The sequence below is a fragment of the Clinocottus analis genome, unplaced genomic scaffold, assembly GCF_023055335.1.
Source record: "Clinocottus analis isolate CAN_PGR_092001 unplaced genomic scaffold, fCliAna1.0.p SCAF_21, whole genome shotgun sequence".
NCBI lineage: Eukaryota > Metazoa > Chordata > Actinopteri > Perciformes > Cottidae > Clinocottus > Clinocottus analis.
Genome location: NW_027175943.1, coordinates 14,241,645 through 14,256,644, shown reverse-complemented (window position 1 = coordinate 14,256,644; position 15,000 = coordinate 14,241,645). Strand labels below are relative to the sequence as shown.

The 15,000-nt window shown below is 48.6% G+C and overlaps 1 protein-coding gene across 1 annotated transcript in view; it reads right to left on the bottom strand.

Moving 5' to 3' along the window:
* The window catches only part of kdm6ba (lysine (K)-specific demethylase 6B, a), an 84,127-nt gene extending 72,669 nt beyond the window's left edge, over nt 1-11,458 (bottom strand). Inside the window, exons 1-3 of the mRNA XM_068587603.1 lie at nt 10,872-11,458; nt 8,454-8,624; nt 8,145-8,185 (exon numbers count right to left, since the gene is read on the bottom strand). The gene's annotated coding sequence lies outside the window, so the exon portion shown is untranslated. The remainder of the gene's footprint in view (nt 1-8,144; nt 8,186-8,453; nt 8,625-10,871) is intronic.
* Between the last annotated feature and the right edge of the window lie 3,542 nt (nt 11,459-15,000).

The following is a 15,000-nucleotide window of genomic DNA, read 5'->3' as shown; positions in this document are numbered from 1 at the left end:
GAGAGAGAGAGAGAGAGAGAGAGAGAGAGAGAGAGAGAGAGAGAGAGAGAGAGAGAGAGAACCCAGCTGACTCCGCTCCAAGCCCCTCCCCTTAGCAACAGCCCCGGCTCAGGCTGCGTCCCATTGGCCGGCTGACAGCATGCATCACGATCCCATGCATGGCTCCACAGCCAATCAGGGCTCTCCTTGCAGCTCTGCATTTTGGATTTCATTTTCACCATGGCAACACAGCCATGGCCCTGGGATGTGGCCCGTGCAGCGTGTGCACGTACACACACACACACACTGCACACACACTGTACGTACAGTAACAAGTGGATCAAGGCTGCGTCTCCACGCTGGTGGATGAGTTTTAATCACTCGTGCCAAAGCGATACGGAGAGAGAGGAACGCCGGAGTTCAACCCACACAGACGACCCGGGACATGCTCTGATCAAAGCCCACCGACTCATGAGGAGGAGACGAGCCACACCGTCACACTCCTCCATCTGTCAGCCTGCATCCCCAGGCTGGGTAGAGATCAGACACATGTGTGAATGTACCAGAGGCAGACAACCCGAGGCACCAGGAGGATGTGATCTGTTCAGGGCGCTGGACTCTTTAGCAGACGGGTTATGAACCCTTCACATACCGGTTGGACTCTATTACAATGAGATTTAAGGCTTTGCAGAGTCTTGAGCGCTCGGTGGAGCTGAATGAGATTTATTGAGCTTATTGTTTCATACCAGAACCAACATATAGCTGCTCGTCACCTCTCTTCAAGTCCTGTGAGGTCACTGAGGGAGCAGTGTTGCCTTGAATGCAGTTGGGTCACATAGTCTGATGAAAGCTGCTATACAACCTCTCTCAGTTCATCTACACACAGCCATCACCGCCTCAAACACAGTAACACACATACACACACAGCCATCACCGCCTCAAACACAGTAACACACATAAACACACAGCCATCCCCGTCTCAAACACAGTAACACACATACACACACAGCCATCACCGCCTCAAACACAGTAACACAAACACACATACATACACAGATGCTTTGACTCGCTTATCCACTACGTCGATGATGTCATAGCTTGAGTCCAAGAACTGTAAATATGTTTAATGGAGGTATACGATGAAATGAACAGGTCCCACATGGAGACCTTTCACTCACTCGTTCTCCACAAACACACACACACAAACACACACACACACACACACACGGAGATGAACTTCAGTAATGCTAACATGTCGGGTTTGGGTCTAACCTGCAGAGGCTGCGGTAGAACCTCCTCTATAGATGTCTGTGTTGTCCTGCAGACTAAGTGAAGCTAGCTGATAGCCGCTAAAGCCGTTAGCTTCTGATGAAACAGAGAAACTCTCGCTGCCTCTAAGAGAAGTACGCAGTCAGCAGTTAACGACGGCACACAACAGTCCATAAAATATGTTTTATTAGACGTTGTGAATCGACCCAATCACGAGCGGTCCTTGAGCTTACAGTAATGAACGAGTACAGAAATATCAAGACACACACAAACACAGACACACAATGTGCTCTCCACTTGGCTTTAGAGCTAGCAGCACAAGGTTACTTCACAACGATGTTAATTAACAACTTTATTTCCCTGTTGTGTTATTTTACAAATGAATCACACGGTTCTTTGTTTGCACAGATTACTATTCATTAAATGTGTGTGAGCAGCTGCAAAGAGACACACACACTGTACTGAAGTCACTACTGAACATGAATAGATGGATGAAAATGTATTTTCTAGATCAAGTCATCAGAAGTGGCATGTTGAACACACATTTCCTGGTCACATATTCAGGTATCTTAATAGTATTCGTGTGTAAGTGTAGATGTGATCTTGTGTTTGTCCCCGTTCGTGTGAATATGAGCCGTCATAATGCAGCTCATTATTAACTGATGGGCTCCAGCCGTCTACACAGAAGTGTGTTGGAGCTTCTGAGCCCGGCGTAATTCCATAAAACACTAACAGCTGTAGCAGTGAGTCCTGAGGAACGGGCTTGTGGGATGAATCCTGAACACGGCACTTCAAACGCCTCAGACGCTCGCGCAGGCAGACACACACGAGGTAAGCAGCTATGTCCTCTTTGTTCTCTCCGTGAGCTTCATTAAGGGTGTGAGAGGACGAGGGAGAGAAGCAAGGATGTGAAGACGAGAAGAGAGCGATGGAGAGGGGAGGAAGAAAAGAAAGACAAGAGAAGAACTGAGGGTTGAGTCAGGAGGAGAGACAATGAAGCTGCACCTCAACATGATGAAGAGCTCTGCTGCTTGGAAAGCCAGCATGGAGTGTGTGTGTGTGTGTGTGTGTGTAACTACAGCAGCGACCCATCTGGGTCATTGTGGCAGGGACAGAACCACAGGTTGGTACCGTGGATCCACTCCACAAAACAAACACACAGCCGTCGGCTCCAGAAACAGCTTTTTTGGGGTCAGCTGTCAAACCGACAGCAGAGCTTCCTCTTTGGGTTGGTGGAGGCGATGTATGTATCCCACCAACGGCAATTACCTCGGGGCCTAATTATACCGTCTGTCCATAGGAAGGGCCCGTAATGGGCTCTCCTGTGTTCATGAAGTGATCAGTGATTAGCATGATCAGGGGGAGAGGTCAGGCCTCATGAAGGGCTGCGTGGTTGACATTTCTTCTTTGCTGAGGTTAATTGGTGCAACAGGAACAAAGTGCTGTTTTCCTGAGAGTAAAAGTAGATATTAGGACGCAGCGCCGGGTGTGAGGAATGTAAACGACATGCCTGCAGACTGAAGTCACATTGTGATGGTTTAATGTTTCCTTCACGTGAACAATGGAGCCGTGTGTTTTTATGGCTTTTTCCTCTCCACTTCATTCACTTAAATATGGCCGCCTGGAGGTTTCCTGGTTTCGGGCTCGCAGCCTTTATATTATCGGTATAATTTATACAATGCATGTGATTGATGGAGGGTTTATTGACACAAGCGTCAAGTGTGATGCTAACGACGTAGCATTTAGCTGGAAATACAACGTACTTTATTTTGGTGGATTGAATTAAACAGAGCAGCTCCACTGCAGCGCGCCGGCAGAAGCTCCTCTAATCGAGTTAGCTGTGATAACAGGACGGCAGCCGGCTTTCCAGGAATCTACGCTCCTACTGAGCATGCACTGCCTGCAAGTGGATTTCTCTCACACACACACACACACACCAGTATAAGCATGCGCAGACACACCGCACGCACCAGTGTGACCTCTCTCTCCGTTTCCTGGGTTTTAAAAATGCATGCGTGGTGCTGACAGGAGATGGAGAATGCATGTAGACGCTCATCTGGAGGTTCACACACCAGCTTCTAGCTCTGGCTTGTTCTACTCCAACACACACACACACACACACACACACACACACACACAGCTCTGTACGTATACATATCCATGTTGTTTATCCAGTGGCGGCTCTGGGAGACGTCTCGGTGGGTCAGTGGGTGAGCGAGTGAGACGCCTCTCTCTCTGCTGGTGAGCTGTCTGCACTCCGGTTACAGCCTCTCAGTCTGAACTCCATGACCTTAAGGAGGACTCCTGCTCACCAGGTATGAATATCTTTGTGTTGGTGCAACATGCTTTCAAACAGCGCACAGAACTGGTTTTTGTTGGTTTTTTTGGAAGAGCTAATACTGATATCTGACTTTTAGATCTCCAGGAGAGATCAACATCAGCTGATCCCACTTCTAAAACTGAGTTAGTCCTACTAACACTGTACTGACTGAGTCTGTGTTGCTCTCTATCGCCCCCTATTTGCCTCCTTGGACAACTTGAGACCAACGTCGTGATGCTACATCACTGCTGCTCCTTTATTTCTGTTCAGATGTCCATGAGAGGAACAAAAGACTTCAGCAAAGTGAACGCACAGCTTCCTTCATCCATGTGCCGCTCGGCTCGTGTGCACATAAAAGGCTTCCAGATTCACATGTGATCCCTCACTTCTGTCTCCTGTCTCTCACTTTCTCCTCCTCTGCAGCCTCCCTCTCCTCTCTCCCTTTGCTGGCCTCTCACACACAAAGGCAGGGGAGGCAGAGGTGGAGGAAGAGGAGGAGGAGGAGGGTGGGGGTGGAAGGCACAAAGGGCTGGGAGCTGTGGGCTTGCCCCGGGGAAAGGGAGGGTGAGGGGTGGATGAGGGGGGTAACAAGGGGTCAAAGGGGGGCCAGGAGGGGGTGCAGAGGGCTGGGGAGAAACCTGAGAGTCAGAAAGCCAGAACAGGAGCTCGGGTAGAAAGAGGGGAGGAGGTGGGAGGGAGGGAGGGTCCGAGGGTGAGAGAGCACAGCGTCAGACCGCCGAGAGCTGCACATTTTGTTTTGTTTCCACTCGGAGGAGGAGGATGAAGAGGAGGAGGACGAGGAGGGGGATGTGTTCAAGAAAGGGATTTAGTTTGGGAAACACACATCCACTATCTCCTAAAGCCGGCGTCTCAGCTGCATCTCTCTTGTCGGCAGGCTGTTCAGGTCTGCTGCTCCGTGTCTTCCACTGAGCAGCAGCAACTAAACACAATTCAAAAGCTGCCCGACAACAAATGTGCACAAAGCCAGTGGGGATACTGGTTTCCCTCCTACACAATACAACTGATTCAAGTGATATTTCAGAGCAATTACAGATGATCACTCTGCGGGTGCTCGTTTGTAAATGACTCTGCTCATTAGCATAACCTTTCTGTGTTCCTATGTGTCTTAGGTACGAGTACAAAACATGACAAATATGTCTACACTACTGTAATTAACACTGTCCTCACATGTCAGAATACAAATTACAATATGTCTGAACAGCTTAGGGAGCGAGCATTTAAACAGCAACATCACTGTCGACATTATTCAGATTGTTTTCATACCGATGAGCCCTTTACACACACACACACACACACACACACACACACACACACACACACACACACACACACACACACACCACACTTAAACTACCACAAACTCACACTAATCTCACACCATCTGACCTCTAACGGCCTGCAGACCGCTGAGAGGCCCAGAGGAGACTCAGGTGCACACGATACACTGCATCGCTTCATGGTCAGAGACGTGGAAGCACAGCTCCACTATTTAAACACTGTTACACACACAAACACACACACTGGTGGATGTGCCAACACACATACACAAATACACACACGCACACAAATACACAGCATACCAGCAGAGGGCTGTGACAGTTGGATATTGCAAACCAAACAACAAGTACAGCAGAGGACAGGAGGCACCATGCTCTTGCAAAGTATGTGAGCACACACACACACACACACACACACACACACACACACACACACACACACACACACACACACACAAACCCGATGCCCTCTTTTGCAGGAGGGTTATGTAAGCAGACAGGAAGAGGAGAGAGGAGCTCTCTTCCTGCACCTTCTCTCCTCTCTCCATCGTTCTTTCTGTTCTCCTTCACTTTTCTTCTCGTGGACTCAGCGTTTCCTGGATGATGTCATCGTTATGAGCGTTTCTCTGGGCCAGCTGTTTGACGGCCTGCGCTGGACCGTTACAAGCTTTATTGGTGAATGTGGTGATAACGCCCTCACAGACCTCCAGGGGGCGGATGATGTCAGCTCCACCTCTTCTCTTTCCCTCCCTCCGCCGCTCCTCCCTCGATGACATCGCCGATGATGACAGAGGAGGAGGAGGAGGACGAAGAGGAGCCTCTCCCCCTCCCGCTGCTTCCTGTCCTCCTCCTCACCCACTGCTTCCTGCCGTCCTCCCCCCGGGCATCCTGAGTCAGCTCTCACCACCTCTCTTCCTCTCTCTCTCTTTATCTCTCTCTCCTCCATCAGATCTGTTCATTCCAACCAAAAGCAGTTTTCCTTCCTTTTATCTCACGCTCTTAACTCTCAGGGTCTCAAACCATTTCACGCTCGATCGTTTTCAACAACCAGGCGACGGCAGCGGATGATAACCGAGATATCAACACTTTGTTATCGCCGCTGTGACAAATTGAAAATTACTTCTTTTTTTTCTGAAACACACCAAAACAACACAGGATGTTCTGGAAGCTTGAATCCTTTTCTACGCCGCCTCCACGGGGTGTGTGGCACATGTGCACAGCACATGGACTACAGCATTCAGAAGAAAGAGGAGGAGGAGGAGGAGGAAGTAGACAAAGCAGATGTGATGAGCAGAAGCTGATGCGCCTGAACATTCACACCCTGTCACCTGCTTCTCTAAAAGATGCTTCATGCAAACTGGACGATGGGCGACATTCAGTGTTCCCTGTGGATTTCACCTTTCTGGGTCGAGTGTGAGTCGTGTTTCAAAACTGCGATGTTCACACTGAACTTCCATGTAGTGTTGCATTAAATCAGATCGAAGGCTCGCTGCGTCTTCCCCCTGTTTTTAAACGACATGAGCGAGTTGCTCCCGTATGAACGTCTGCAGGACGCTGCACATGTTGCAGCGTTCAGACTCTCTGCACAGCAACGTTTCCATCTGAACATGTGTCACTCATCTAAACGTCCTGAGCGAGAGTTTGTCCAAACAAACCGTCAAACCGTCCCAGGTGCAGCATGTGGGATCATTTCTCTTACAAACAGCCGACATCAAACCCCCGGAGCAAAGGTGCTGCCAAGCTCTGCAATACAGTGACATCATCATCGCTTCAGATTTATTACCAATATTAAAGTCACTTTTATGGAATCGTAACAACACCAGAGGGAACGTCGCACAAAAAGGCCGTTAATTGGACTCGCGCTCCAGTGCATAATAAGCAACACACACACACACACACACACACACACACATTCCCACCAGAGCACAGCCACGGCGAGCGTGTGCACACCTGTGTGCCTTGGAGACAGATGCGAGGTGATGGACGGCGCTGTCCCGCTGATTGATGCCGGCGCTCGCCGTTCCAGTTTTACGAGACGCCGTCATTCAACACGACAGTCAGAGGAACAGATGATGTGTGACATCCGCATGCTGCTTGTCTAAGACGCAGAGAGCAGGGAAACAGATTCTTTCCTACAGACAAGCTTGTAGACATACTGTGCTTTAAATGTGTGTGTGTGTGTGTGTGCGTGTGTGTCTCCAGGCCTAATGGAGGGAGTCTACTCGGTCTTAAGCCGGATTGTGTGTATCATGTGCATGTATGTGTGTAATGGATCTGATTAACGGCCAGCTGTAAATGTCTGTAATAAAGCTGCGCGGGCTAAGTGATGGAAAAGCCCAGGTGTGTGAGGCTCGGCGGCTCCTGTGAGACGGCATGAGAGTGTGTGTGTCTTTGTCCCTCAGAGAGAGATCAAACCAGAGAGAGAAAAGTGTGGGGGTGTTTGAGATGTGTGTCAGAGAGTGTTTGAGGACTGTGTGTGTGTGTGAATGAAACAGAGCTGGTGTGAGGTGGTGTGTGTGTGTGTATACGCCTAAATAAGGGTGTTGAATGGGTACAACTGAAGGCTTTGTGTGTGAGTGTGTGTGTGTGTGTGTGTGTGTGTGTGTGTGTGTGTGTGTGTGTCTTTGGCCCCAGTCCCAATCAATTTAGTAGCAGTGGTGAAAAAGGCAACTCCTCTACAGAAGCAGACAAAGAGCTGCAAAGAGCGACACTTTAAACATTTAAAGCTTCAATAGTGAACAATCCATGAAAGGAGTCCAGCGCCGCGGGGCCTTAGAGGGGGATGGAGCTAAGACAACAGGTCGAACAGGAGCAGAAGAAAAGGAGTGGTATCTGGACACCCATCTCATCACAAATACAACAACTCAATGGGGTTCATGGCACATAATGTCCTGCACGGCGACGGCGGTTCAGCTCCAAGAGAACGTTGAAGAAAGCTTTCAGCGTGGACAGAACCAGAGGGAGCCGCTAACACCTGAATAACACACACCTTTAGACTAAAACCTACCAGCTCAAATGACAGAGATAGAAACAATAACCTCAGACTGTGAGCCTTTCTCTCTGATGTTGCAATACAGGTGGAAGTGTTTCAGAGGAAGAGGGAGACAAAATCCTGCAAATGTTTTCTTTGCTGCAGCAGTGATGACGTAGCAGAGAAGAGACGCTTCTACACTTGGATATATTTATACATTTGAGCTCGTCAAACGTTGGATTGTTCTGAGAGAAGCTCAGGCAAACACAGGTAGGTCCAAGTCTGGGTATAAGGTCAAAGGTCTTACCTGGACAGGTGGCTGCTTGAAGCGAAATGCCGACGGCTCCTCTACAGAAAAACACAGTACGTAAACAACAGGTCTGATATGGATCAGTTTAATTAGTCTGCTGCTGTTGACTATCAGTTATCAGCTGCAAGTCTGCAGCGGGAAAATACCTCCAAATGGTATTGTGTTGATTCAGTAATAGAATGTAACGCAATTTAATTATAAACATCCACTCTATGCATCTGGCTCTATGTGACAGGGAGTGTATATTGTGTAGATAATTCACTTGGGGAAACCTAAATAAAATCTTGTTCAACATCTCCACCGTACCATCACTAAGGTCCATCCCCAGACGGCGGTCCATCTCGACCGGCCGTTCTGGACATCGGTCACGAGCCCATTCTTGTTGCAGGCGAGTCGTTTCCCTCGTGGCTTCAGTCCGGTGCTGGAGGATGTTCAAACTGAGCACCACGACAACGCTCAGCCATGACCCTCACTCCTCTGTGAATGAGAAAGCAGGGTCAGATCAAACTTGAGAGAGAGAGAGAGAGAGAGAGAGAGAGAGAGAGAGAGAGAGAGAGAGAGAAAAGTCTTCTTTCCATCCTTTGCACTGTGAGAAATTAGCAGCTGTTCATCAAAGTCACGCTCAGATTGAAGTTGGACTGCAAAAATGTCGCCATCTAGGGTCGAATTGGGACTCTTGCAATGTGTCCAGTGACCAGCACTTTGTACACTGACGCATGCATACATACAAGCATACAAACATGCAATCGTGCATGCATACATACATGCATTATGCATGTATGTATGCATGTGTGCATGTGTGCATGGTGCATACATGCATACAGTGTTGTCATTCAGTTACTCCATCATGAAACGTGCCTGTTAAGCTGTGTAAAAAGTCCTGGGCAACTGGGCTTCATTTATGGAATATACTAATTGCACATGTAATGTTTGAATGTTTAAAGATCTACACAAATTAAATGGGCTCTATGTCAAAACAGTAAAGTGTAATTTACTTCATAGGGCTTATAGTTCACGCTTTACTGTAACTTATACTGTAGCTAGCTGCTACATTTCAGTGGTGAGGAAGGAAACAATGTTGTGTAGGAAAACGCTACAATGTAACTATGTAGTGACAATAGTTTATATGTGTTTAAAAAAGACACAAGTGCAACTATGTAGCGTCAGTGAGCTACGACCGGAAACACGAGGGCTCTGTATTTTTATATATGCACAAACGTGAGTTAAGTAGCTTTCGCTAGCTAAATTAATGGCACAAATCTGACACTTGGAACTCAGGACGTGTGGTTTTAGGCGCTCAAAGGACAATTTCAATTTGATGTATCATAACTTCTACTAGCCAGACTTACACGTGAACCTGAGCGGCGACGTTGCTCTGCAGCCTGAAGGCTAATGTTAGCTCCTCCATTAGCATCACAGCTCATTTAGTGAATAACTAACAGTACAACAAGGCCACGCTTAGTTTCGTGTTCCCGGAGCTGTACATATCTATTTCACTTGTTTACAGGTGAGCTGCATTGCATTGTGGGACGTCAACTAAGAAAAAAAAGGAACTTAATTATTTATTCAGACACTTAAATTTACTTTATTCTGTCAACTTTTTGATATGAACACCATGTGCGTCGCATACTAAATTAAACCCACATTAACAGGAATTCTACCTCAGTTTAAATTTGCTGATTGAATTATTTTTTATTTTAAAGAGGGTCAGTGCTCGTTACCTTGTGACGTTTAGCTGGCGTCATTACTGGCTACTTGTATTAAATATGTAAACGCTCTAAAGAGTAATATAAAGGCCTGGTGTTCGGCCCCGTACAGGTGCAACTGGTCTGAACCCAGTCCCCTGACCGCGATCGCCCTCCAGCGGCCACGCGTGCGCAGTGCAGCGGCGGGCAGAGAGGGGTGGAGACCGAGAGGAAAAAAAGAAAAAAGAGAAAGAATTCTAGGGAAGAGAATTCAAACGCTCTTCCTGGAAAACAGTCGAGAACCCGCCACAACTTCCCCACATGACATGTCGGAAAGAAAATGCGACACTCCTTCCTCCACCAGCGGCGCGGTTCATTCAGCGAGCCGCCGCTCCGCCAGCGAACTACCGGGTTGTGTATCACAGCGACGGGCACGACACATCCATGTTTGTGCAGACAAATAATACACACACACACTCATAACCGAGATATGCGCCAAGCGATTGCGACACCGCCAACTCCTGACCCACCTTCCCGAAAACTCTTCCTTCCTTTTACTGTAAAGACGTGACATCACCGACACGGACGCTTCTGTGGGATTTGGGGCCAAAGCAGCTGTCACGCGACCACTGCTGCAGTGTGGAAACTTACCCTGCTCGGTAAAGTTAATAGAGCCCTCATTACGCGATATTAGATTGTATAATACCATCAAATCACCCTGGAGAATACACACAAAATGGAGAGATAAAATCCCCACACTAAAATGACGTGAACCTTTCTGCTCCATGTGCACGCATGGTGCTTCTGCTCGGCACAACCTGTGTTTAATAGATTTATAATTCAATACTAATGTTAGTGTCGTAGCAGCTCGTGACGTCGCCTCGTCCTGTGTGATGCACTACAGGGTGAGGATACAGGAGTTCAGGTTGTTTTCAATGGAGTCTCATTGGTCCCCCAGTTGCAATGAGGTAACAGCGGCTTCCTCCTCACATGCCTGCGTGTGTGTCCGCGAGCGGCCGTGTGCGGTGTTCATGCTCACCTCCGATGTGCAGTCCAGACTGCGCCGTCACGTTGACCCTCGCTGTGAAAACTGTGCAATAGTGGAAAATCTGCAAAGCAGACCATCTTTTTTCTCCTTCTTCTTCCCCCAGCCACGGATGACGCAGCCCCCTAAAAAGCCCTCTCCCAAAAAAAAAACCACCCCGTTGCACATCCTTAACGCGGTTAGGTGCAGATGTCGACACGGGGAGCCCCGGATCCACGCAGATACATCCCGGCGGGCTGAGGTGGCATGTTGATGAGCTCGCCATGGGCAGAGGACGTTGACGGGTGGACTCATCTCTGATCTTGCGTCTCTTGCACAGTCATATCCTAAATGATTGCACAGCCCGTTTCCTCCTCTGAAAATCCATCTGGTGGCAGAAAAAAAAACAAATTCGTCAGCTCGGAGGCAGCGGGGGAAGCAACGGGCACGGATTCCCTGATCATCCAACACAAAACCCCCACAACTGAAACCCGCTTCCTCGAGAGGATCCACCGCGACCACAGCGCGCGGTCCTGGAAGAGATTGCGCAGTTTTTATTCCATTTGAAACGGAGACTCTTTCCCTTCTGTCCCCGCTGAAAGGCTCCTTCCCTTCCTCCTCCCTCCCTCCCCTCCTTCACTCTCTCCTTCTCTCTTCCCTCATGCAGGTTTATTTTCGGTGGAAGAGTTTTGGACATGAGCTGCCCCGCCTCCAGAGTCGCTGGCAGCTCACTGTACAGATTCCATGATGAAGTGCAGCTCAGTGGAAAACAACGGGAGCAGGTTTTCCCCTCCGGGTCACGAGCGCAGCTCTCGGTTGGAGGTCTGGTTACCAAAAAGGGCCGAGAGACACTTGAGGAATCAAGAGTTGTGCTTTGCAGAAGTCTGCTTATCTTTGTCAGGTTCCGAGAAACTGAAAAACCAAGAGCATGTTGGGAAATTAAATGAACAGCGCGAGGGAAACACAGCAGACCAGAAGCTCCCACAGAGAGGCGCGAGGCACCCCAGGGTGCTGGAGGTGCTGATGAGGGTCCCCAACACAATGCACAGGGACTTCATGATGCATTCAATGATAATCTGATTTGGCGGCATCCTCTCGTGAGACTGACAACATTCTGAAACGGGTCTGATCAGTTTTCTCGGTCCTGCTACATGATCCCTCCTCACATATTCCATGAAGTCCAGCGGCGGGCTGCGAGGAGCGGCTTCACGTGTCTGAGTGGATCAGCAGATGGAAGGAGTTGGCTTCCCCTGAGGAATGGATCTGTTCTGCAGACAGAGCTGCGAGAGGAGATGCCTGGACTCTCACAGTGATACACCATGCAAATGTCATGTTTTAGAAAGCAGAGCGGCCACACAGCTTTGCATGTGGTATTTCTGTCCAATACACGCAAATATATCAAACGTCAGACAGGAAGGTTCATTACCATCGCAGAACAAACTCCTCGCTGACGTTTCCACACGTTTACAGGCTCGTTACAAGCAGCTGCTTCACTGTTATTGTTCATGACTTAGTTTTGTTTCAGCCGGCCTGAAGGATAACACAATGTGAATTTGAATTCAACAAGTTGCTGTGAACCCCCTCTGTCCCCCAGAGACCACCAGTACACACACACACACACACACACACACACACACACACACACCCTCAGGCGTGGGTCTGCTGGAGGCTCTCACAGTGAGGAAGTTGCTGCTCTTTCAGGAGGACAATCCCTCGTCTGAATGCAGCCTCCAGCTCGGCCCCTCTCTGGTTCCCGTCTCTCATTACTGGACCTTTCTCCTTCCCGGCTCACTTTCTCCAGGGTCCTTCTCTTGTTTTTCTCTCCCTCCCTTTCAGGAGTTCGGGCCGAGTCCTTTCCGGCGGGGAAGTCCGTCTCTCTCTCTCTCGACGCCGAGCGACTGCGAGCGTCTGGAGTGTGAAGCTTCAGTAGAGTTCATTTCTTTGGAAGCTTCATTCCTCCTCAGTCGCTGCTGCTCCGTCCTGTTGACGCTCATTAGCATAAACGTAGCCTTTACTCACCGTGATGAGCTACATTGTTTACGTGTGTGTGTGTGTGTGTGTGTGTGTGTGTGTCTGTGTGAGAGCTTCTGTGTGTCTGGTTATGGCAAACCAACACATCTAATTTTCACAAACTGAAAGTATTATTCTTTTCTTTTAAAGATGTCAAACCACCAATGAGATCGTAACTTCTTCTTGTTTCCAGGACTGTCGGTCAGTATCTCTCCATGTGATGTATTATGAACTCCATCTAAACACTGGGAGTTCAGTGTAATCCCAAACTGAAGCTCTGGTTTCCACCATGTGATGCTCGGCTTCCTGCAGCCGTTACTGTCTTCACACGACGAGTCACAGCTCACGTCACCAAACACTTGATCCAGATGAGGCAAAGAAGCACATCACAGAAACACACAACGAGACAGACCTTTCCCTGTGTGTGTGTGTGTGTGTGTGTGTGTGTGTGTGTGTGTGTGTGTGTGTGTGTGTGTGTGTGTGAGCAGGTTTATAAAGGGGTCAGCATGGAAAGACTGATGCAGGTCTGCGAGGAGGCGGACAGCGGAGGGAAGAGAGACATTGCTCAGTTATTGTTTAAGGTGAGAGAGGCTTCACAAGAGAATAAGTTCAGTGTTGAATTTAATTGTCTGTCTTTCGCTCACAGACGGAGGTGAGACAGCAAAACCACAGCGCATGACATCACAAACTATCTGCCAACAGATGGAGAGAAACAAGAAATGGTGATTCATTCAGAATGAATTATAGCAAAGAGGTTGATGGAAAGAAGAAGAAAAGTCTGATGACGATGAAGACTGTTCTGCAGGTTTAACGGTAAAAACATCCAGGACAGAAACTCCACCCTGCAGGGAGGAGAGGTAAGGAGGAGAGGTAAAGAGGAGAGGTAAGGAGGAGAGGTAAGGAGGAGAGGTAAAGAGGAGAGGTAAGGAGGAGAGGTAAGGAGTGAAGGAAAGGGAGGGTGAGGTGAGAGATACAAACACTTGGAGGTGACATTCTGCATTCAGCTTTTATGACAAACAGCAATTCAATTAGGGAATGAAAAAGCAAAAGGAATGGGAGGGGTTAGGATGAGGGCTGGAAGAGAGGGATGAGGCAAAGAAGAGGATGGTAGAAGATAGGGTAGAAGGAAGGAAAGAGGAGAGGGACAGTTAGGACAGAAGGAAACAGTCACAGAGCTGAAGAGAACAAGAGGAAGAACAGACAGAGCATCAGGAGGTGAAGGAAGAGGAGAGAGAGAGAAAGACGAGGACACGAGTGAGAAGTAAAGAGCTGCAAACATGCAGAGCAACATGGCAAATGTCGAAATGTGGTTGAAAAGCATTAAAAAGTTTGAGCGTGTTTGCAGGAACAGAAAGATGACGACGCTCCGAAGGAAGAGAAGTTGTTTTTCACAGGAAAAAGTTGATTCAGTAGAAATGAAACATGTGAAGTGCAGAAGACAGCTGAAGTGGCCTGATGGTCGGTTTATGTAAATCTTTATGGGAATATAAATGTGTGCGGTCACCTTGGTGGGTGGAAGGAGGCTGCACGCTGTGCAGACTCACCATCACTACTGGAGACAAACGCTGACTCTAGAGTCACACGAGGACATTTACATGGAAGAGGAGACACAACATGCCTCCTTATAGGACTCAGCACAGAGAAGAGCACAGTGTGTAACTGCAGTGTGTGTCTGTGTGTGTGTGTGTGTCATGAGTGCCGTGAACATGGAGGAGGACACAATCACAGTAAAAGTATACAGACTCATCCATATGCTTTGTTCTTGTGATTCTTTGGCGTTTTAACCTCCTGAGAGCTGACGGCGCTCCACACGGCGCTCGAGCGTCAGCAGCCGTGATGGATGCAGTTTCCTGACGCAGTGAAACTCTGACGAGCAGCAGAGGACGAGGAGAGGAGCGAGACTGATGGACTCACTGGCAACCATCCCTGTTCACTGTGCCAAGGCTGCTGAGGAAGGTGTGGCCTGCTGGAGAGAGAGAGAGAGAGAGAGAAAGAAAGAGAGAGAGAGAGAGAGAGAGAGAGAGAGAGAGAGAGAGAGAGAGAGAGAGAGAGAGAGAGAGCATGACGCAGAGTGAGTAAGACTTCTTCATCGCATGCTTCCAGCTGTTCATAATGCAGCTGTGCTGTGGGAGCT